The sequence below is a fragment of the Cyprinus carpio genome, chromosome A14 (assembly GCF_018340385.1).
Source record: "Cyprinus carpio isolate SPL01 chromosome A14, ASM1834038v1, whole genome shotgun sequence".
Classification (NCBI taxonomy): Eukaryota; Metazoa; Chordata; class Actinopteri; order Cypriniformes; family Cyprinidae; genus Cyprinus; species Cyprinus carpio.
This window is the reverse complement of record NC_056585.1, coordinates 13,307,448-13,331,713: the sequence shown is the minus strand read 5'-3', so window position 1 is coordinate 13,331,713 and position 24,266 is coordinate 13,307,448. Positions and strand designations below refer to the sequence as shown.

General features: G+C 34.0%; 1 long non-coding RNA gene across 2 annotated transcripts; it reads right to left on the bottom strand.

Moving 5' to 3' along the window:
• Positions 1-16,487: 16,487 nt before the first annotated feature.
• On the bottom strand, positions 16,488-23,978 carry LOC122147423. Of its 2 annotated transcripts, XR_006161615.1 has the most exons (4): positions 23,918-23,978; positions 23,731-23,802; positions 22,715-22,833; positions 16,488-16,964 (listed from the first exon to the last, which is right to left on the bottom strand). It is a non-coding gene; the product is annotated as an uncharacterized LOC122147423 (long non-coding RNA). The 2 variants fall into 2 exon arrangements; XR_006161614.1 differs by lacking the exon at positions 23,918-23,978 and having other exon boundaries at positions 23,731-23,911.
• Between the last annotated feature and the right edge of the window lie 288 nt (positions 23,979-24,266).

Sequence of the window (24,266 nt, the reverse complement as noted above, 5' to 3'; positions counted from 1 at the left end):
AGAAGACTTAAATTTACAGCCCTAAAGAGTGATGCAATGCCGCCCACCTGCAGGTGGATGACATCATACTGAATCTTGGGTCATTCCCACTGAATGAAGTAGACGTCTGTTGCTCTTTTGTGCTATGATAAAGTAATGTCTTCGTGCGCACACACTCACAAACACACACACCCACAAATGCATGCATGCATACTTGCACATAATAATCTCACTCACAAACAAACAAACAAACACAAACACACACACACACACACACACACACACACACACACACACACACACACACACACACACACACACACACACACACACACACAGAGCATTGATTGTAGCCTAATGCATAGTGACAGGCATTCATAATGGGAGAAAATAAATGTAAATGACAGGTGGGCAGTGCTAACACTGCTGTCAATCATTCTGGATCAGTGTTGAGCCCAGCAGCTAAGTCTCCATTAAAACCAAATACATCTTATGCAAAGCATCAGAAAGAGCAATTGAGCTGTGGAAAAACAACCTGTAGATTTACCAGTTAAGTTACAGGCTGTCCAATTCATTCTTCTGTATCTGATCTAGTAGTAGGATTCACTTATTAGTGGTCACAAAATTAAAGATAGTTCACCCAGAAATTGAAATTTACTCACCTTCATGATGTTCCGAACCTGTATGACTTCCTTCTGTAGAAGAAAAAAATTTCAAAAATAGTGTCTCAGTGGGATTTTTGTCCATACAATTATAATTGGATGGGGTCCAGTGTTGTTTGGAATCCACTGACCTCAAACTGAATGATAGCTCAAATAATGCGGTTAGCTTGATGAAACCATTATTATTAATTTTTTTATTCTTAAAGTTTTCTTGACTTCAGGTCTTCAAAATATACTTTAAATGACCATTTGATGACCTCATATATTATCCTCATTTCAGATTTTTGTTTTGCGACAAGTGGTTGAACAATCGCTGGAATACAAAGACTTTAGAATACCCAAGACGTGTCACTCATGTAATTTTGAATTGGGAAAAATGCAACGCTTAATTTGGCCACTCTATCGGAAGCCCTACCTTCTAAATATAAGAGCCAATCGCTAATCAGTAAAGTAATAGCGTCACTGCAGCTGCCGTTAGAAGTCCCTGTTGCTTTAGAAACAATCAGCATTCTGAGATGCACACTTAGGACTGCGCATGCGCAATGGCTGGTCTAGCCTGAATAATATGTTTTTTAATATGAATAATATGTCAGATTTTGTTGGTGATTTCAAATATGAAATTTAACCATAAGCTTGGTGAACAGTTTTGGAAAATTTGATGTTTCCCCATTCAAAGAGATGAGAGCTTCACTCGCATGCCCGAGAGGCGTTTCAAAGATGGCCACCAAGTGAAACAACTTGCCTTAAAGGGACTTTGGTGGAATACTGTACCAACAACAAATCTCACTGAACTTTACTTTGTCAAGACCTTTGACTCAGTGCCCATCTTGAATTCCATCTTGATTTGTTTACATCTTTTGCAACCAGTACCAGGGTTCTTTGTAAAAATCGACTCGTTTGAGAAAGGCGGGGCACAGAGGAGCAACAATATTGTACGGTATGTGGAAAATAATGTGTTTTTTGAACCTTAAACTGCGTAAACACATTGCATTACAACAAATACACAAAATAATGTTCTTTTTAGCAACGTCATATGACCCCTTTAAATTGACCCAAGACCAGAACAACACTGTAAGACATCTTTAAGACATGGGTGGGCTCTTTTAACTTTATAAGCAAACACTCAGAACACCCTAGAAACCACTTAGGAAAAACACTCAGAACACCTTAGCAACAGAAAAATACGCTAGCAACCACCCTAGATTCATGCAGAGAGTTTTGCATGCTTAAGCGCTCCGCTTTAATCTACTTTAAAATCTGCATTTGTATTAATTATACAAATTTATTCTTCTAATGTTTTCACGTCGCCCCTATGGATGTGTGAAAAATGCTTAGGGATCAGAAACGTACCCAAGGCCAAATGTTGTTAATGAGTTTACATGCATTCATTTCAGCCTCTGATTAATACACGCTCCCTTTAAAGGTCATTTGTTATGTTTCATAAAATGCCCTGCCAACTCTGACTGGAGCGTCCATCATGTCTGCCTAATGACAGCAAAACCTTTCATGACAGCATTTAGACGAGCATGGCTTTCATTTTCCTGGTAATTACTGCCAATTGTTCTTTGGTGTTTTTATCATTGTGTAAAAGCATCAAAACACTTCAATCAGACAATGCATGCCGCAAAAATATTTTTTGGCTACTTAGTGAAAGCAAAAAAGACTTTTCAAGCTTGCCAAGACAATTCACTTTGTATTAAACTTTGAGAGACAGCTCAGTTGAATTTCTGTTTACAGAAATCATCTATCAAAGTCTTTTATTCAAAAAGAGTCTCTTATGACTGTCATATGAAATGTGAAATAATTACTGTATTCATCATTTGTGAGCCGTTTGTGATAGTAAATATGGCAAATATATCATTTTAAACATGGTAATGCTCTTTGTATTGTTATAAAAAACAATCAATACCTTATTAATGCTTAAAGATGTTTGGCTGGGTGTCTGTCCTTCAGGATCTTTTGCTAGTAAAATTCTGGATTGTTAAGTGTCTGATGTCTGCTTCATTTTTACTTAATTATAAGGCACTATTTGGCTCTGTCATCATCTTTGCAGACACAACAGATGGATATGTTTGCACAGTGAAGGTCATCTGATACCAGCGGTGGGGCAGATTGCACTCTCTCTTTTGCTCTCTTCATTCAAACCCTGAAGGACTGTCTCTCATCTGATCCTTCAGTAGGCATCCTATAGACGAGCTGATGTTGCAGTCTAAGCGCGTGAGTGATTTGGACTCCTTCAAAGTAGCACTACAACCTTGAAGAGGAGATACAGATATTAATCTGCGGTACTGATTTAGCACTTATTATTTTATAGGGTCCTCTGAGTCTGTCTCTTCTGCTCTCTCTAGTAGTTCTGATGGCCTAACTGCCCATTTGTACTTGTTTTATAATGATATACATTTGAGTTTCAGTGCTTGGCGTCCATGTCCAATGCCAAGCACAAATGATTTGGGGCCTGAATTCTTCCTGTTTAGCTCATCAAACGCTCATTAGCACATGCTGATCCCTTTTGCTCTCTTCAAAGAAATGGAATTCCACATAATTTCAAATATGAAATTTGTTGCTTGATTACACTGATATATGGTGAAATTTTGATGGATGGGATAAAAAGCAGAGCTTTAAAAATTAATCATGACAGGACTTTTTTTTTTTTTTTGCTGAAATTATACAAAATTATAAACTTTGCTGACCACCATGGTGGAATTTTTCAAGAAATCCACCTAAACATCTTGTTTTCACAACAGCTTGTGTTAAAAACTGATCTGTGATACTGTGGGTCATTGTTTTTATAGAAGATATTTTAACAAGTACATTTGTACAATAAATATTTCAAATTTGTAGTCTACATTTAAACATGTAAAAATATAATATAAATGTATTTTATAAATGTATGTAATTTATATTTGTTTAATAGATGTTTAATAGATAACTATATATATATATATATATAATATATATATATATATATATATATATATATATATATATATATATATAAAATTATCCACTGAGAATTGGATCATAAAAAAAGTAATTTAAGAGGCAAAGCAAGTTATTATATTTTTGAAAACAGATTACAAAGATTACAGTTTTTCTATTTGGAATACCATGCACCGGTGAATCATGCACAATAAGATCAAGAATTTTTTAGATTAGATTAGATTAGATTCAACTTTATTGTCATTGCACATGTGGGTACAAGGCAACGAAATGCAGGACAGGGGAAGAAGAAATACAGCATAACATTAGGGAAGGGAGGAGAAAAAACAACACCTAGAATGTGCATTAATATAGTGTCACTTGATTTCATGTTGACTTCAAGCACAGAGCTTCAGAACACTGCATTTTTTCTGTCTTCATTCCTTAACAATTCCAAAATTCAAAATACCTTGCACACAACTACACCGTCTCTAATATTTATACCTCTATAGCGTTTTTAGGAGGAAAACAGCCAAATACGTACCTCCATGTGGAGGTCATTGCTCGCAGCAAACAGGCTGGAGAGGAGTGGCTGAAACATGTTGGGCTGTTTTCTCTGCCCATGCTGTTCTGATGTCAAATAAAAAGGAAAGTCATTTTTTAGAGCAAGTCAGGACATTTTTAATAAAAGGAATAGTTCACCCATAAACAAAAATTTCCTGAAAACTTACCCCCCCATCCCCCAGGCCATCCAAGATGAGTTTGATTCAGGAGAGAAATAGGCACAGATCAATATGCATAGAAATATGCAATGTTTATAAGGGGTAAATCAGAGGAATCATTATTATGGATTATGGACTGGTATTTTTGCCAGATGTGACAGTTGCATTGCTGCGACTCCATTGGTGAGCAAGTCACGTAGTGCTAAAACTCATCTACATCTTGGATAGCCTGAATGTGAGTACATTTTCAGCAAATGTTCGTTTTTCAGTTAACTACTCCTTTAAAAACTACCAATGACAAACCGCTTATTTTTCTTTGGAATAATATTGTTCACAGAAATTGTTCTCAAGAACGTGCATTTAGAAAGTAAATGTGGTCAATATAGATTTCATGTTTCTTTTAACGTACTGTATCTACCCTTCTACTAAGGGGAAAAAAAACCCCTAAGTAGAAGGGAAGATACATTAAGATACATTTTGTTTTACTTAACACACTTATGTTGTCCCGATTTCATTAAGCATAAAATGAAGCAGTCACTTTAATCTATATTTAGGGATATAACCTACAACCAATCTTAAACATATGCAATGCATCATTACACACTACCTAACTCTAATCTAAAGTTATTATGTTTAAATTAACATAACACATTTTGCATATTTTTCTAATTACTTTTGGAAGAGTGATTTAAAACAGTGCCTGGATAAAAAAGGGAAGTTGCCTCTATATGATCAATACGCTATTTAAACAGAACACGCATTTATCCAGCTGGGACCATGTGCTCAATCTACTCTCAGCGCTCATACTAAAACTACACGAGGTCTGCAGGGAGTCAAATGAGTTATCTGGGCTAGAAGGCAGATTAAAAAGGGAAGCACACACCTCACTTGGCTCCCTGATTAAACAGGAAGAGAGAGGGCAGCTGAGTGGAAGTATTCTGCTCATAAAACACAATCTGAAAACATCATTAGGGCAGATGCTGCTTTGTTTATCTGTAAGCCTAATACAGATTCTTTTCCACTCCCTTCCCAAGCATATTCTGCTAGTCATGGTCCTGGCAAGGCTTCGGTCACATAATGAATGAGCACTTACCAAACAACTGCAGCCAATGTGTTAAAACATGCAATAAGCCTGACCGTGGTCAAACAGCGGCTGTTTTAGTACGGAAAGCCAGTGAAAAGGTCAATTACACATTTCAAAGGATGAGTTCCTGGTGTGCTCATGAATAAATTAGTGTGGGCTGAGCAGATTTGCTGTCTTAATGGTGTCATTAACGGCCACAGCCTATTAAAAATGCCAAACCTGCTCTCTGTTAATAGATAAAAGCGTGTGAATGTATTTGAGGAGTTTGCCTTACATGAGGGGAGATGAATCATCAGTATGTTCCTCAGAGGACAAAAAAATTAAGAAGGAACTGAGGACAGAGCCAGACAAAATTTAAGATAAAACTAATATAACAATGATGCCTCATCCTAACTGTATATATACTTATCTTAAAAAGTTATTGACTAAATAACTGAACAGTATGCAGTTAATTATTGTCTTCACTGTATAAACAGCACAATTTATTTAAGCTCTAATAACATTACTACGCCTATTTATATTTATTTGTATTGTATTGTTATATTGGAAAATACTATATTTTTAAATTGATTTTATTTTATGCATTTATTACAATGTACAACTCTTTGGCAATGTCTAAACTTGTCATTTTTATATAAAAAACGTCTAATTAAATAGTTGAATAAAAAAATATTATTAAATATCATGATGTTGAATTATTAATAGATTTTTTTATATTATTGGACGATGTATAATTCTTCTTATGTCATTGTTTATTAAAAACATCAAAATAAAAATATATTGATGTTAAATTATTGATAGTTTTTTTTATATCATTAAATTATTAAAAAAATAAAATAAAATCATAAAATACCAAAAATACCAGTTGCTAATACCATTTTAAATCACTAATGTCTGTGCAAAAAATGGTACAGGATGCATTACCTGAACAATTGTAATACTTAAACCCCTAACATAAGTATGAGCAACAGAAATAGCAATGCTACCCTTAGAAAATAACACTTTTTAATCTGCAGTGATTTTGCTACGTTGTCACATATTGTGTCATGTTCTTTTTCAAAATAATTATTTTTTGTGTGTTATTTTGCATGCAGTCATCAAGTTACAGTTTTGACATCTTTTTAAATACCCCGTTCATAACAGTATGTGCAAACAGACTCGAATCTGGAACCGGGAAGCGAGGATGTTGTCGCTGTTGTCATGGGGATGGAATGGATCACTGTGGTGTAGCTGGTATGCTGCAATGAGAGTCACAGAGATGAGGGGGATTAGAATGTTCTGGAAAGCATTTACCACAAGCTCAGGCCCATCTCCCAGGCTAATGGACCAGAACAGATGGGGGTGGATGAAGAGTTCTGTATCTGTGGCACTGAATCGCTGGGTCACCAGTCGCTAGATACTTTAATGAGAGGTGATGAATGGCAATGCACTGAACAAACCCAAAAAGCTTGCCCATAGCATCCTTTCTGAAGTGCCTGCTGGCCACATCCTGTGGACGCTTGGCTAATCGCTGATCCCCTCATTTCCACATAGGTCACAGCTGTGAATGAAAGCTGGGCGATGCAAATCAAACTCAATAGGTTAGAAAATGGAGGGCTTTGAGGTTGATCAATCATAATTTGTAACCATCCCTCAGTCACAGGAGAAAGTCTTTATTTCAGAGCCTTCAAGTAGCAGGCAGATGTGTAGGTTGTATATGATGTGTGTTCCAGGCCATTGAGAATTTAATTGAATACTAATTAAATTCAAATTCAATTCAATTTAAAATTAAATTCTTGAATGTGAACTGAAGTAGCAAAATTGATGCATTTATTTTTATGCATTAAACAGATGCTTTCATCCAAAGTGACTTAAACTGCAATAATGGTTTATATATTTATTTTTTATTTTATAAATTGACTTTAATGACGCAGGAAAAATTCTAATACATTTCAAAAATTCTCATAATGAGTTTTTAAAAAATTTCCATTGCACTGCAGAAAAATGTTATGAACACACTGACAATGTATTTTTTTCTGATATTATTGTTTGTGTATTATTGGTCCACTTATATTTTTATAGCACAATTCAATCAATGGCTTCACATTAATCTCAATTTTATTTTAAAAGTAATTAAAATCAAAATCTGTTTTGACAGTATTGAACTTGAGCAATATCACACGAGCAAGAGTGTTTGATATTCATACAACAGCAGGACTGTGAATGTTTTTACACAATGATACGATAAATAAAAATGTAATATTGAGTAACTTACATTTAAGACACTATACGGCCAGTCTACTTGTCAACTCATGGGGTGTGTTGGCAATTCAATACAATTGGACAATTATTAACGGAAAATAAGTTAATTCTTAAATTCTGTATTTTGACCAACCTGAAGTGTACTGAGGAAAAACGGTTGAGATTATTCAAGTCTAAATGCTATTTGTTTGTAGCCTACTTCCCATATCTTCAAATAAAACCTCACATTCTTTTAAGTAATCACCCGATCGGTCTGAATAATTGGAGTTCCAATTTACACAAGACACTCCAATAAATTAAACACAAAGGAGTGATAAAAGATGGAGTGTGATGATAAGCACCGGCAAGTAATTAAATCGTTCAACTGCACTACTTTGCAGTTGGACAAGATTATCTTTGTGGGGCATCCCATCAAAACCATTAATTTCCTGCAGGATCTAAAAGGACATTTTAAATTTTTTCTCAAATCATACACTGTGGACCTCAAGCCCAGTTGTTTTAAGCCCAGTTGTTCCAAGAATCCATTTGCAGAAGCTGAAGAGTGACATAACTGGTGAGATTATATTGATCCATCTTATCTGTCCATCTTCACGTTGGTCTCACGGGCTTAATGCCAAAGATTCCCCTCAACAGTAGATGCTCTTTTAACATTTTAACCTCACAGTGGTGCAACTGTGAGCGCAGCGTGAAAGTGTTCTTGTGTGATGGAACTGCATCAGAACGCAACACTCTTAAAAGATCTAATTCCCAACAGCGGGGGTCTTGCACAATCCACTAGGATGTGAGAAGGTCTGTTTAGAAGGAGATAAGACTATGTGTGTGAGTGTTTCTGTACAGATGTAAGGGTATTTGGGCGGATTTTTCTTCTGTGAAGGTGCTTGACGGTAAGCAGGAAGGAGAAAGAGTGTGCATGTTTACATACGTGAAGAATCAAGGGCTTTTTCTCATGCTGTTCTCAAGCACAATAGAACTCATGATGAGCCAACAGCTCCTTAAAAACAGTTCTACAGAGTTCCTTAAGCACAATAGACATTAAAGGAATACTCACCCAAAAATGGAGATTTGCTGAAAATTTTAAGATATAGATGATTTTGTTTCTTCTTCAGAACAGATTTAGAGAAATAGCATTACATCACTTGCTCACCAATGGATCCTCTGCAGTGAATGGGTGCCGTCAGAATGAGAGTCCAAATAACTGATAAAAACATCACAATAATTCACAAATAATCTGCATGCTTCCAGTCCATCAATTAATGTCTTGTGAAGAGAAAAGCTGTGTGAGTGTAAGAAACAAGTCATTATCATTAAGATGTTTTTAACGTCAAACCTTTGCTTCTGGCCAAAAACACAGCTTTTTGCTTGATGGACTGGAGTATTGTGGATTATTTGTGGATTATTGTAATGTATTTTTCATCTATTTGGACTCTCATTCTGACGGCACCCATTCACTGCAGAGGATCCACTGGTGAGCAAGTGATGTAAAATGCTAATTTTCTCCAAATCTGTTCCTTTGAAGAAAAACTCATCTATGTTTTGGATCACCTGAGGGTGAATACATTTTCAGCAAATTTTAATTTTTGGGTGAACTATCCTTTTAATCAGATATGGCTAAATATTCATGCTGTTTTTGTGGTTTTACTGGTGACCTTTGTGATCTGTGACCTCTAGAAACCTTTTCTTCATGAGAATGCTCAGTGTTAAACTTCTAACGATCTGCCATCATTTATGAATCTGTTAAAGTAAGCAAGAATGCCTCACATCTTAAATATCAGATATAATGTCAGTACATCTTTGAATATTTCATCATCGTACTTTTGTATTTTAGAAGATCAAATCTCTGTTATTCTCTTAACTCAACAGAAAACTGCAAAAATATCAATTCTAAGAGAAATTCTGTTTGGTAATGATTTTTTACTCATGCTGACAAAAGTAAATGTGAGTATAAAAATGGCCATCAAGGTTAAAAAATAAACAGAAACAAAAACCACACAGACACACACAAAAAAGGTCTTACAGAAAAAAATATTAATGTGCACTGGAATAAAATGAAAAAAATGACAAAACAGCCACACTTCTATTACAGTCAATTAGGTTTTTTTTTTCATTATATATATATATATATATATATATATATATATAATTTTTTATATATATATATATATATATATATATATATATATATTATTTTATAGAAAAAAAAAAAAAAAAATCATCTTGATTATCTTCTAACTATTTGTTCTCTCTTTATTTTTTTTAATTAATTAGTTGTGGAATAAAGTGTACATAATTGAGTTTCCTATTTATGACTTTATTTTTCTCTTCTTTTCGGGAACAGCACTGAAGTGTGGAAAATTGGTTCTCCTAATCAGATTAAGCATTGTCAGCTCATTGTGTCAGCATAACTATATCTGCAGTACAATGTGTTCATTTGAATGGAAGCGGAAAAACAGACATTACCTACCCATATGAAACACATCAGAGAGACTTTTGATCTTCAGAAAGACTGCAAATAGTGTGCAACACTGAGCGCCCAGTTTTTCAGGGGCCATGGTTCCAGAAGTGTTTCTCCCATTAATTTTCTTCTTAGGGATTTCAAAATATATTTCAATATAGAATTTTATAAACAAAACCAACCAGCTCCCTCTGAGATTTATTATACAATTACAATATTAAAAATGTGTTTTAACGAAAAGAACAAACAAGACTGTACTTTATGCTTACATTTTTACTTATTACACGAAACAATGCATAATCAAATCAAAAAACATGGCACAATACAAAACTATTAATTTCAGTGTAGTAAATTAACAAGCATTAACAAGACAAGAAATAAACATGAATTTTTTAAGAATGATTTGCACAACTGTTCATATGAAAATAATACATATATAACAGAAAAAAAATCGCTGAGTATTTTTGCAGAAAAGTAGCAGAAACCTTTTTCCTACCAACACATTTTTGACTTGCACAAATATGAGCATATGACAGCACCACAAAACACATTATCCATGAATGCTCTTCCTTAGTCTAACTGTATATGAGTTGTTTTTAAAAAATCTATAATCACCAAAAAATATCCACTGTTTGGATTGTTTGTTTAGCAGTTTATGAAACTAAAATAGACTGTTATACTGCATAACGTGACAACTCAGACAGAGTGGACCCACTCATGTCCCAATCTGACACAAAAAACAGCTGATTCTCCAGGCAAGTGCAGACACATCCTGCTAATTAGATGAATGCTCCTTAACGACCATGAAACGGCCCCCAAATCAGACAAGATGGCACTCGGTCTGTTCCTGTAATCACAGGTCACGATCAACTTAAGAGTGTGTAATTATAGCACTCTGAGTATGCTCATATTCATCTTTCTCAATCATGCCACGGTCTCTAAGTTATATTTATATGAAAAGATTTCTACCTGTGTTTGTGGTCTGTGACCAGCATGACCAGACAGCAGGAGCAATATCTGGCAACATTTAAGGGGATCCAAAAGTCTAAAAATACATTAAAAAGCTGTGATTTTTTAAAACATGGAAATAAAAGTTTTCGATTTTTTTTAAACATTTAAAATTTACAGAAGTTAAAACGTAAAACTGCTGTTCATTACAGTCATTGTACCCAAAAAGGGAACAAAATTAAGACATTCTAAGGTTCAACTTATCACTCAAATTCTTTGGCTGATAATGAGTTTAAAAAAGCAACAGCGACAACATGAAAATTTTAAAATGAAGAGCAACATATTTACATTCTGCATCAGTAGTGACTATTTCATCAGGAAGCACAACTAATAACTTATCAGAGACAGTTTATCTTCACGTACAATGCTTAATGGTTACACTCAGCATTCGTCACACATTTTCCCATCCAAAAAGCCTGAGGGGGTTCTAAACAGGATGACAAACGCCGGCCAGGCGGCCCATATGTCCTGCTGAAGACTGCAAATGCCAGCTTCATTAGGAGAGGTTTTCAAGCATCCTGCTATCCCAGGTGCCGGGTCCTTTGTAGTCCCCCCACCAATCGATACTTAACATTTTCAAGCTCAGTGTGTGGCCCCTCTAAGCACTGTAAAAATGTTAAAGGGCAGAGAGTTTGGGGAGCAGAGATTATGGTTTTCTGAGACTGCAGACAGCACACGGCAAAAGGCCTGCCTGCATGTTTATTTACTCTTTCAAAGCCTGGGATGAATGGAAATTCTCTGCTGGCATGTCGCTCCGAGGCACATCATCTCAAAAGAACGGAGTGAAACATGCAAACCGTGCCGTTAATTAATTCCATGTTTGCTTATGGTGTAAAATTTAATGTGGCCTATTGTATACTGCATTACAATTGACTTCAAGGTAAAGGGAACAAACACACAGACACACATTAAATTATGGATTTGTTTGACTGTAGCTGTGTGGATTACTTGTGAATTATTATGATGTTTTTTTCACCTGTTTGCACTCTCATTCTGACGGCACCCATTCACTGCAGAGGATCCATTGGTGAGCAAGTGATGTAATAGTGAGTAAATCTTCAGCAAATTACATTTTTTGGATGAACTATTCCTTTGAGGCATCTAGAAGTGCTCAAGATGTGAAGCCTCTTCTACACTGAACAAAATTATAAACGCAACACTTTTGTTTTTGCCCCCATTTTTCATGATCTGAACTCAAAGATCTAAGACTTTTTCTATGTAAACAACAGGCCTATTTCTCTCAAATATTGTTCACAAATCTGTCTAAATCTGTGAGCACTTCTCCTTTGCCGAGATCATCCATCCACCTCACAGGACGGCATGATTATTGCACAGGTGTGCCTTAGGCTGGCCACAATAAAAGGCCACTCTAAAATGTGCAGTTTTATCACAGCACAATGCCACAGATGTCGCAAGTTTTGAGGGAGCATGCAATTGGCATGCTGATTGCAGGAGAGTCCACCAGAGCTGTTGCCTGTGAACATGCTGGATGTGGATCTCCTGTTCTGATGCCGTCACAATCGGCCACATGTGGTTGTGAGGACAGTTAGAAATAAACCCAAAATCCACATGCAACAGCTCTGGTAGACATTCCTGCAGTCAGCATGAAAATTGCACACCTGTACAATAATCATGCTGTCTAATCAACATCTTGATATGCCACTGCACGCTTCCTCAAAACTTGCGACAATCTGTGGCATTGTGCTGTGTGATAAAACTGCACATTTTAGAGTGGCCTTTTAATCCTAAGGCACACCTGTACATAATCATGCTGTCTAACAACATCTTGATATGCCAGGTGGAGGTGGAATGATCACTAACACAAACACAGACAAATACAAAAACAATAAAAAAAAAAAATAGAAATATTCCTTACATAGAAAAAGTCTTAGATCTTTTAGTTCAGCTCATGAAAAATGGGAGCAAAAACAAAAGTGTTGCATTTACAATTTTGTTTCTTTCTAAAATGCCTTTTTTTACTCCCATAATTCAGTGCAACAAGCAAACAGTGTAAGAGATATTCTAATATACTTAAAATACGTAAAAGAAACTGAAACAGATTTAAATAATTTAATTTTTAAATCTGAATATTTGAAAAGGGTTCCAAAATAGTTATTATGCTGTCATAAAAGGTAGCTACCTGTGATGCCCGTAGACAGCGCGGCAGGCAGGTTTTGGAACAAAGCTAAAGTCATGAACTTTTATTACACCTTATTTTTTAGCTGAGCTGAGGTATCTTATATATATAGGTGAAAGAAGTACATCTCTGCTAGTGCCCTTGAACACTCAGCAGTGTCCTCCCTTTCTCTCTCTCTCTCTCTCTCTCGCACTGGAATCAGGCCAGAGCAGGAATGGCAGCGTGCCCGTATAGGAAATGAAGCTGTGTCCGTATCTCTCTGCTTTCAAGATGAAAGGTTGAAAAGAAACGTTAGCCCTAACTGGAGAAGTTCAGAAAGAAATGGAAAGTTCTCATTTGTGAACAAAGTATCAAATTGTTTCCTAATTTAAAGATATCATAACCAAATGCCTTTTCACATTCATTTAAACTGAGGGAGCAAGCTGATATAGAATGCATCTTCCACCAGAAAATAGAAATAAATAAATAAATAAAGCTCAAATTAAATGAATAACCATATATATGGTAACCATAACCATATTAAGATTTTTTTTGCATATATTTGATGAAGCATACAGTATAAACTGTAATAATGTTGAGCATTTTTTACAATTTAAAATAACTTGCAAACTATTTTAATAGATTACATATACAGTATATACATATACATACATTTTATATATATATATATATATATATATATAATTATTTATATATATATATATTTTGTGTGGCTATATATATACACTGTATATATATGTACATACAAACATACTACATTGTTTAATAATCAATTTATATTAAATCAGTTTAATTGTGTCCCACCAAATCAGATCAAATACCCAACCTCACCAGAACATATACTAAAAATAACAATTATCTAAAAAACAAATAATAATAATATCAATTTATATTACCACTACATGATTAAAAGCATCCAAAATCACTAAAATGAATGAAACAAGAACAAAGATTTAAGCTTTCCCAGAGGCTATAACAGAACTGCATCAAAGAAAATTCAGAAGCACTGGAATCAGAGTGACAGGACATCAGTGTAGAAGAGTGGGCGTCTCATATCATTTAAAGCACACATGTGTGTTAGCACTGCGATGCTAGGGCCAGTCAGTGACATGTATGTGCATGTGTGTCAGCGTGTTTTATGTTTATGGGGAGTTAATGATTGGCTGAGTTATTACAGTATGCATCGGGCCATGCAGTAGGCGTGATTTTGAGACATCATTTTTCATTTCGCTGCCTTGTGTTCTGCTGTTATTGACCATAAAATGATGGATGGAGAGAAATTGCTCTGTTTGCGTATTGATCAATGAGACTCAGGAGATATAGAATCAAAAAAGAAGAGAGAGAGAAAATAGAGTTATGGGTGGAAAGCATCTAGTTGACTTTGAAAAGCAAGAATAGTCAGGCTTTTTTTTTCAGCACAGTTTTCTCATCATATTGTAATAGTCTGCAACTGTCTCGACTTGTGTGGTAGTGTGGTAAATTATGGCCATTTTTGGAGTAAAGTTTTATTTTAGACTCAGATTTAATTTTGTGAGGAGACTTTAATGAACTATAAACGAATTACCTGCAACATGAGCATTAAGTACAGGAAAAAAGACAACCGCTCTCTGGAAAACTATAGATTTCAGAGAAAATAATGCAAATCTGTCCGGTGATCAAAAAAATCATGTTATATTTATAGTACACTCTTAAAAATAGGTTCTTTATTGGTATTGATGGTTCCATGAAGAACCTTTAACATCCATGCATAAAAAGAAAATGCAAACAGATTCCTTTGCACAAAAGGTTATTTATAGTTAAAAAAGAGGTTATTCAGATATTAAAATATTCTTCATACAAAGAAAAAATGGTTCTTTTACATCACTATGAAAACCCACTTTTGCAGCTTTTATTTTTACACTCTATAAACTGGCCAGAAACTTCAAGTAAATTTCACAGATAATTACAAAGAAACGGCAAAGTAACACATTGAATTAAATGTAACTTTTTTTTTTTTAAAGAAAGATTGAAATATTATTTTCTTGTAAAACATACTCCAATAATCTTTGTTTTATTTAACTTCAAAAAAAAAAAAAAAAAAAAAAAAAATCACAGTGTACATCCAATTTAAAAAGCTAGTTAAAAATAGAGAACTTGAATCTGTGTGAAGAAAGGATAAAAGGTAAAAGCAAAGAACCAGTAAATGAGATGAGAGGAAGAGGAAGTAGGAGGAAGAAAAAAGAAGAAAGTCTTGGCACATTCTGAGATATCCTCACTTTCCTGCCAGTCGTGTTGTCCAGCACTCAAGCTGTCAATCATGACTTCCTAATCCAGAGCACAGATTGAGCTCTCTTTGGACCACAGGCCTGTGAAATCACTTTGGGAATACATGTATTTACTCACCCCTTGCTGGGTCAAAACTCCCAACAGAGTCGGGAGAGAGAGACAGTTTTGAGAAGAGCAAGATAAGTGTTTTAGGATGCAAAAAGGTTTAAAGTTCATAAAGTCAGTAGGTTTTTGAAATACATTATCTTAAATAAATAATCTGCCAAAACATGACCATGACATACTGTACATTTAACTGAAATGGTATTGAATTAATTGTCATAAGGTTTGAGGGAAACATTAAAACCAGTAATATAAAATGAAAGTAATATTTTGAAAAAAAAAAAAAAATCACAATAAAAATCACTGTAAAATAGGAATAATTTCTCAGCAATGAGATTATATAGAGTCTGATTATATAGAGTGCTGTTGCATCTTTTTAAATTTATCAATATTGACTTATATTGGATATAATTTGTTCAGTCTATTTTATCTAGCACCATTTTGTTTTTTTACTTTGAATATTAACCCTTCTTATCTGAACATTACAATGTATACAATTTATCAGGCACATTTTAGAATCATTGAGATACTATTATATTTTTTAGCAATATTTTGAGCTAGTATTTATTTTTATATTTTACATTTTAATTTTATTTAATGTTTTAAGAATTAATTTTCTAAATTTCTGTCATTTTGTTATTGTTTTCGTTTTTTTTTTTTAAATATGTTTAGATAGTTTTCTCTGTTTTGGAGGGATGCACATTTTTTTGCCAGCCAAAATATATTAAATATATATAAATAAATGCTAAATATATGTTGCAAACACTGAAGCTCAATGATACATATTTTTGTATTTTAAAATATACTTTTAACTGTCATAAACCATTATAATATATATTTTAGGGGCAAAAAGTCTTAAATTTTCAGTCTTTTTTTATTTGAATATATGTTCAACAGTATGTAATAGACAACAACAAAAAATTATTCAAATGTGACATGCATGTATTTTCTTAGTCTGAAAAATATGGAGAACAAAATATATTTTTAAATGCTTTTTAAAATATATATTTAAAATCTATTTTCAAAAATATGCAACAAATGGCCAAAAATATGACACACTTTAGATCCTTTAGATGACAACTGGTACTTAAATGCATTCACAGTGACACATCTTGCATGCTAAAACACTGTGGTGTACAATCTAAAATCACTGCAGTGTGATATGCCTCATTCTAATTATACGTTTGTGTAGGAACCACTGATCTATAATAGAGAGTCATTATATATAGATCAGTGGTTGGAACGTTCAGTGTTCAATTGTGACATCACAAAGTGTTGCAGGACGTTATTCTGACAGACAAAAGTAAAGTGTTATCAAGGCAGAGCAGGTGTTTCGTGACTAATTCCCGTCATGCCCTTCAGAAGTACTGATTCCCAGAGTCATCTTGTTCCCCTGTGGTGAAGATGGGGATATGGATGTTAGCACAGCAGCCATATCAAATATTTAATCACTCGCTCCTGTTACATAAAGCATGGTGAAACCTATTACAGTATTACCGGCCCGGTCTGAGATATATCTGTGCCCAGATTACTGATAACGATAGCGAAAAAAAAAAAAAAAAGCTGTAAAATAATTAAAATGATTATATAGCCACAGCATGCTTATCTGTTCAAATGAGTGTGTGTAGTGGCTTGTAAACTTGTGATGTGCATAATTAGGACTATTTGTAATTCAATACAAACTTTCCAAAAGCAGCCTGCCAAAATCTGTTAAAAGGGTTCATAATAATTGCAAGTTGTCTCACCTTGTTCTGGGTCTGAAAAGAATACTAATGGATGTGGTGCATTATGCTATATGGAGGAAGGGGACAGCAACCTGACACTGTCCAAAATGGGTAGCTGAGAAAACATAAAATATCACAGCAACACAATGCACTGAGTTCTCTCAGCAATTGTTCTCAGACTACTTAATTGTGTTTGTGCGCTAAATGTTAAAGGTCTCCTTCAGCCTGTTCTTTTTCAGCCATTTTCCAATTACCATTAAAAGAAACCTTTGGAGGATTTGTTATTTGTTACCCTTATGCATAGAAAGGCTGTTGACTCAAGGATGCATCTTACAAAAAAAAAAATAAATAAATGAATAAATACTACTGCTACTACTACTAATAATAAAAATGCAACATTCGATTCTCAGTCAACAGCATTTGTGCATAATGTTGAATACTGGGTAAAAATTATTTTGACTCGTTATTTGTTATATACCAGCAAGGTCACAGTGACACACTTACAATGGAAGTGACTGGGCAGCTTTCTTGAAGGATTTAAAAGCATAAATGTGAAGCTTAGAAATTGTATAAAAGCACTTAAACCCATTCTTGTGTTAAAAGGCTTTTTTTTTTCATAGAAAGCATAATTGTTTTGAATCAAAAATGTAAATAGATGACTTGATTATTGAACAATGTAAAAATGTAAAAGACTGTAAAAATAAATATAATTTATATACACACACACACACACACACACACACACACACACACACACACACACACACACACACACACACACACTATATATGTAATTTTCTACTTACATTGTAGGTGCTTCACTGTAGCCCAGATTTGAAATTAAGTTGAAATTAATTTTTGTTCAACTTGAATTGAACTTGTATTATTCCCTTTAGACTTTTAATAAGAGACCATAGCAGAAAACAGAAATATATTCCTTTAAACAGTAAACTGTAAGAAAAAAAAAAGTAAGAATTTTTTTTTTTTTTTCTGTCATTTACTGCCAGGACATTATCGGTTAAGTTTACAGACATGTAGTTTAACCCTAAATGCACAAATAACCAATGCAATGCATAATTCAAAATACAGGAACAACACCTTAAATATGGAAAATAGCTTTATATTAACCGTATATTATCCCCTATGTTTACTGACTTAGTGTAAAATCTTTTTATAGCATAATGCATGCAATACCCCACAAACCCACCCACGTCACAGAACTGACCATCTCACAGGCATAATAATAACTGGCAATTTACCTCCTTAAGAATAACACAACATTTGGGCCGGTGTCCTGACATTTTATCCTACCCGTCAGATTTTCCTACCAGCTAGGGTTAACTGCGCATGGGCACAGCAATATCGCGTCCTTTTTCTCATGATAAACAACTATATTTAATGTATTTGCGTTAATGTAAGTGTAGGTTTAGGGTTGGGGTAGGTATAGAATTTAATAAAACACAATCTAATACGTAGAAAAAATTATTTATTGCTGGTTTCCTGTAAATGTATCCCTTCTTGCTTCAACCGCGAATTTAACACATAATTACTGTATTTGCATTACTGTAAGGGTAGGTTTAGGGTTATGGTATGTGTAGATGTTAATAAACCATAATTTTATCAGCAGCATTTTTCGTTGTCGAATTGTACTACCCACTGTTTTAATGGGAGGTAGGAAAATCTGACAGCGTAGGATAAATCGACAGAACACCGGGCTTTACTAGCATTCATCAGGTATAATGAGAGAGCTGGCCTTGGGTTTCAAACTGTAATTTGTCAAAAACAAAGTTCCTATAATCACTTATGTTATATCATAATTGAATTGTTTTCAGTGTTGAAACAAGTGAGAGATCAAGTAAGTTCTTGCAAATGGTACTAATGGTTTTAGGGCACTCAACCTTTTGATGCACAGGATGTTTGCTTCTTGGATACTTTTGCATATGTTCAAGTCATTTCCCAGCGATGTGATAAAAAAAAAAAATGAATCTTTGCATCAGTTTCATCTCTTCATTGCTAGACAGTTGCTCTCAAATGGTCTCAAAAAAGGCTTATAAATTTACAAAATAATAAATTTACAAAAACAATTTGCAGAAAAAAAAAAACATTCCCACAATTCTCTGGTATATATATATATATATATATATATAAAATAATCATTTTTCTTGTTATTTTTTGTAAAAAAATTATCTACATTTGGGTTTTATCTTACATCTTATGTTGTTTTAATCAATGTTTATTGCATTTTTTAGTATTGGAGGTTATGAGTATATTATACAGGTACCAAATAGATTTGATTACAGTTAATGAATTATAAATTTTTAACCATACATTTAAGCTCAGTCCTGTAAAAATTAAATGGCTGCTACCATATTTTTAATTGTGAAGTACTGGCTGTTTTTTCACTGGTTTATATATTTATTTATTTTACAGAGAAAGAGCAAGTATGTGTGTAACTAACTCAAAAAATGTAAAAAAACAAAAAACAACAGCAGTTATTTGTATTTCCTACACTGTAGCCTGTGGTGAGAGCAGCAAAAGAGAGTCTGATTTTTGCTGGAGAAACGAACACGACCCCATCAAACAGTCTAGAACAGATTTTCTTGAGCCTGTGGAGGAGAGATTAGCCATCTCCCTTTAGCCGTGAAACAGCTCATAATCCCAACACCCTAATCTCATACGCCACACAGGACAGACCTTTATGTATGCACCCTGTCAGGCAAAGCTCTCAGCGTCTGAGGATTCAAGACACGTCCTGCGAGGTGATGGATACCACACATATCAAAGCATAAGATTCAATCACATGATATTAAATTTGCTCCAGTCACAAATTAAGTCATAAATGTTTGATATAATGCCATATCTGCAAAGAGAGAAGACGTACATCTGTAACCATGGTTACTTGTGATTGCTTTTGTATCCTTGAAATGAAAGCACAAAGAAAGGGTCGTTATCTGAAGAATGCTTAACATGCAGACGTCTTCCCTTAGACACACACACACACACACACACACACACACACACACACACACACACACACACACACACACACACACACACACACACACACACACACACACACACACACACACACTTAGTTCAATATTGCATTTGATGAACAGACTTTCAGGAACATCTCGAGCTAAAATCCAAAGGAAAAATGAACACACAAGCCTCTCTGTGTGTACAGAAAGAGCCCATTTGGCCCTATATGTGGCCAATTTCATGGAATGAGAAAAAGAAATGTTCTTCTCCTCTGTTGAGCTCTGGCCCTATACCAGAGAGGGGCTCGATAAGGAAAACCATATTGGTAGGGTAAGAAAACCACAGCCACAGCATTTGTAATTTTCTGCCAATTACTGCAAGAGATAAAAGTGTAACCCTCAAACTGTGTGATTGAAATTAAGGCAATGTCTGTAGGAAGCCTGGGAGTGCTCACTTAAAAGATAGTTTATTGAAAACATTTTAATGGCTTGAATTAAAAAAAAAAAATGTCATAAAGTAATTTCAATATACAGTGGGGGCACAGAAAGTTGAAGACCTCTATAAATGCTTCTATTCTTTAATAATAAAAAAAAATTAAATCACAAATTATATTATCAGTGGAGCCATTTTAATGAAAATATGATGAGAAATAAAACATTTCTCATTTTGTTTTAGTGAAAGCAGCAGTCGAAATGAAAATCTGTTTGTCTGTACAAATGAATTTGCTTGCTCAGTGTAACTAATTTTCTTAAATTTGATTAGTGACCTAGGAATATAGTGCAGAGTATTGAATATTTATTATTCATTTTAATATGAATTAATAATTCATTTAATTTTTCTTTATTTATTCCCCCCTAAGGTGTTGTTCTAAAGTAAAATTATTAACATTTGTTTTGGCAAATGAAATAAAGTATATGTAAGATAAGATAAAACAGAAACATTAAAACTTAAACAGTGAAAAAACTGAAAATAAGAAGTAAAGTGAAATAAATAAATACAAGAACTAAAATTACTGAAATAAAACGTTATATAATTAGTTATATAGAAATCTAAAAAAATGCTAAAAATGAAAAAAGCACATAAAATTATTAAAATTTTAAATAAATTTTAAATAAAAACTTAAAATATAAAATTAAAAGGCTAATTACAAATAATGATAAATACTATAATAGGATGTAAATAATAGTAAACAATATATATATAGTCTTGTTTGAGAAGATGAACTACCATCATCCACCCTACTGTACTGTATATCCACCACATTATCTAATAAACTTTGAGGGATGGCTGGCTTATGACAATAAACTTTTCATTTGTTCTCCCTTCAGTCATGTTGAGTTTGGTGAAGGTTCAATGAAAGCAATGCATCATCTGCTAATCATGAACTTTTGCAAGACATTCAAAACATTATTCAGACATCCAACAATATCTATACCCAAATAGATAAAAGAGAGAGAGAGAGAGAGAGAGAGAGAGAGAGAGAGAGAGAGAGAGAGAGAGAGAGTGAGAGAGAGAGAGAGAGAGAGAGAGAGAGAGAGAGAGAGAGAGAGAGAGACTTTTTAGCCATTTTGCTGACTTCCAACAGTCTCTTTTCCCCACTGGATAAAACAATTAGTATATTTTCCTCTCATTTGTCCTTTCTGTGGCAATAAGTTATCTACAACATCTCATTATCTGATGCAAAGCATCAGAAGAGAAAAAGACAAATGTGCCGACCTAATAACAACTAAGTTTTACTCTTACTCTCACTCAACATGAACTTTTTCAGTCCTTCCCCAACTAAAAGGAAATGTTCTCACAACTTTCACTAAAGTTTTTAAAAAGTTATATAAATGTTCGGACAAAACATTCTTAAAATAATGTTTATGGAACGTTCTTATAACATTATTACAATAATATTCAGTAATATTTGATATACAGAAAACATTCTTAGAACAACACTATTTGAACATCCTCATGATGTTATTTTTATTTCAGAAATGCTGTCATAATGTTGAGAGAATGTGTTTATAAATATTAAAAATAAATGTAAATATAATATTCTACATGAAAAAAAAAGAATATATTATGAAATATTTTAGTAACCTTTCATTCAATAACGTTCTAATTACATTAGAAAACTGGGCATTTTAATGTTATTAGTATTAGAATGCATGCAGTATATAAATTTGGTAATCGATCAGTCTAATATGGTGTTGTCATGGATACCATCATGATACTTCAGGGATTTTACGCAGTGAATTGAGTATTTTGGACCTCATCATTTCCTGCCGTTTGTCATCAAACACAAACACGTGTGGGTTTAAAAAAGGCCGTGATTAATGCAGGTGAGACTCTTGTTTTTTTTGTTTTTTTTTTGTCTTTAATGCTTTGCTGTTTGCTTGTGTGGTTCAGCGGGATGAGTGTGCTCATCTCCGGAGAGAGAAACACTACTCACCGTCAGATTATGCCAACACGCTCTGCATCCTGAGCAGCCCATGTGACACTAATACTTTGCAGGATTTCAACATGCTATCCAGGCGCTGGAGAACACAAGAGCATCTGCGTCTGAGCGTCCTGTGAGAAAGACAAAATGAAATGCACTGCCATGTAAAGAGATATTCGAGAGTTTCTATAACAGAATGCTTTAGATTCAAAGGGTTTGAGACTGTAGAAGAACTCCGCTATATACAATTTAGAAAATGAAGAGGGCTGTTGACTTTTACAGTCTTTTTAAAGTACAGGTCGTAGTGTTTTTGTCAATGTAATTTGCGGTTCGGGTTTTTGGGTTGATTGAAGGCAGTGTTGGGATCATTTCTACTTGAATATGTAGCTAATTAACTTTTCAGATCTTTGGATTTTATATGAACCCTAGCGTAGAACTGATGTTAATTTGATACTAATTAGTGCCTATCAGTTTTGCTGGGACAATATTCATATATTCTTTCTTAAAGACATTAATTCTACACACTAACATTGAAAGGCTTAGGGTCAGTAATATAGTTTTGAAAGATATTCATGCTTCTATTCAGTAAGCATGCATTAAATTGATCAAAAGTGACAGTAAAGACATTTACATAACAAAGGATTTTTATTTCAAATAAATGCTGCTCTTTTGAACTTTTTATTCATCAAAGAATGCTAAAAAAATTATCAGTTTCCAGAAAAATATTAAGCAGCACAACTGTTTTCAACATTAATAAAAGCAGCACATTAGAATGATTTCTGAAGGATCATGTGACACTAAAGAAATGAATTACATTTGAAAATACGTTCAAACAGAAAACACTAGTCACTCTAAATTGTAATATTGTATTTGTATATTGTATTTTACAAAACTGCAGTTTTTAATCAAATAAATGTAGTCATAGTGAACATAAGAATCTCCTTTTAAAAACATAAAAAATTATTTGAACAGTAATGAATACTAGAACATCATTACTGCGACTACCAATGATAGTGAAGACACTTTACCTGTGTGATGTGATCCATCTTGTGATGGAGAAGTTACTGTGAAAGATTTTACTGTTCTAAATAATGTAGAGCCTGCAGGGACATAATGACTGAAAATGTTGCATGGAAAACAAATGAGCTGGATTCATGCATTGATAATCAATCATTTTGTTCCTAATATACTATCTACTGCTGCAGGGTTATGTACCTGTCTGTGTGTTTTTGCTCCCTGTGACCCAGTTTCTTCCTCATGTTGATTGTTAATTTGAAACCAGGTGTGTCTTGTTCTTCCTCATTTATCCTGTGTTTAAAGGCCCCAATCCTTTCAGTTTGTTGGTTCTGAACGTCCTTCCAGGTGTTCCTGTGTCTCCTACGTTCCCCTTGTGATTGGATTATTAAAGACTGTGATACTGAATATTCTGACACTCACTCATTCCTTGCTCTTCAAATCTGTTGTGACAAATTTATATTCAAACGCCTTCCAGAATATGTTTAATTGCAAGGGGTGCTGCATGTGTGAAAGAGGCATTAGATGCATGGAATTTTCTCAGTTGTTT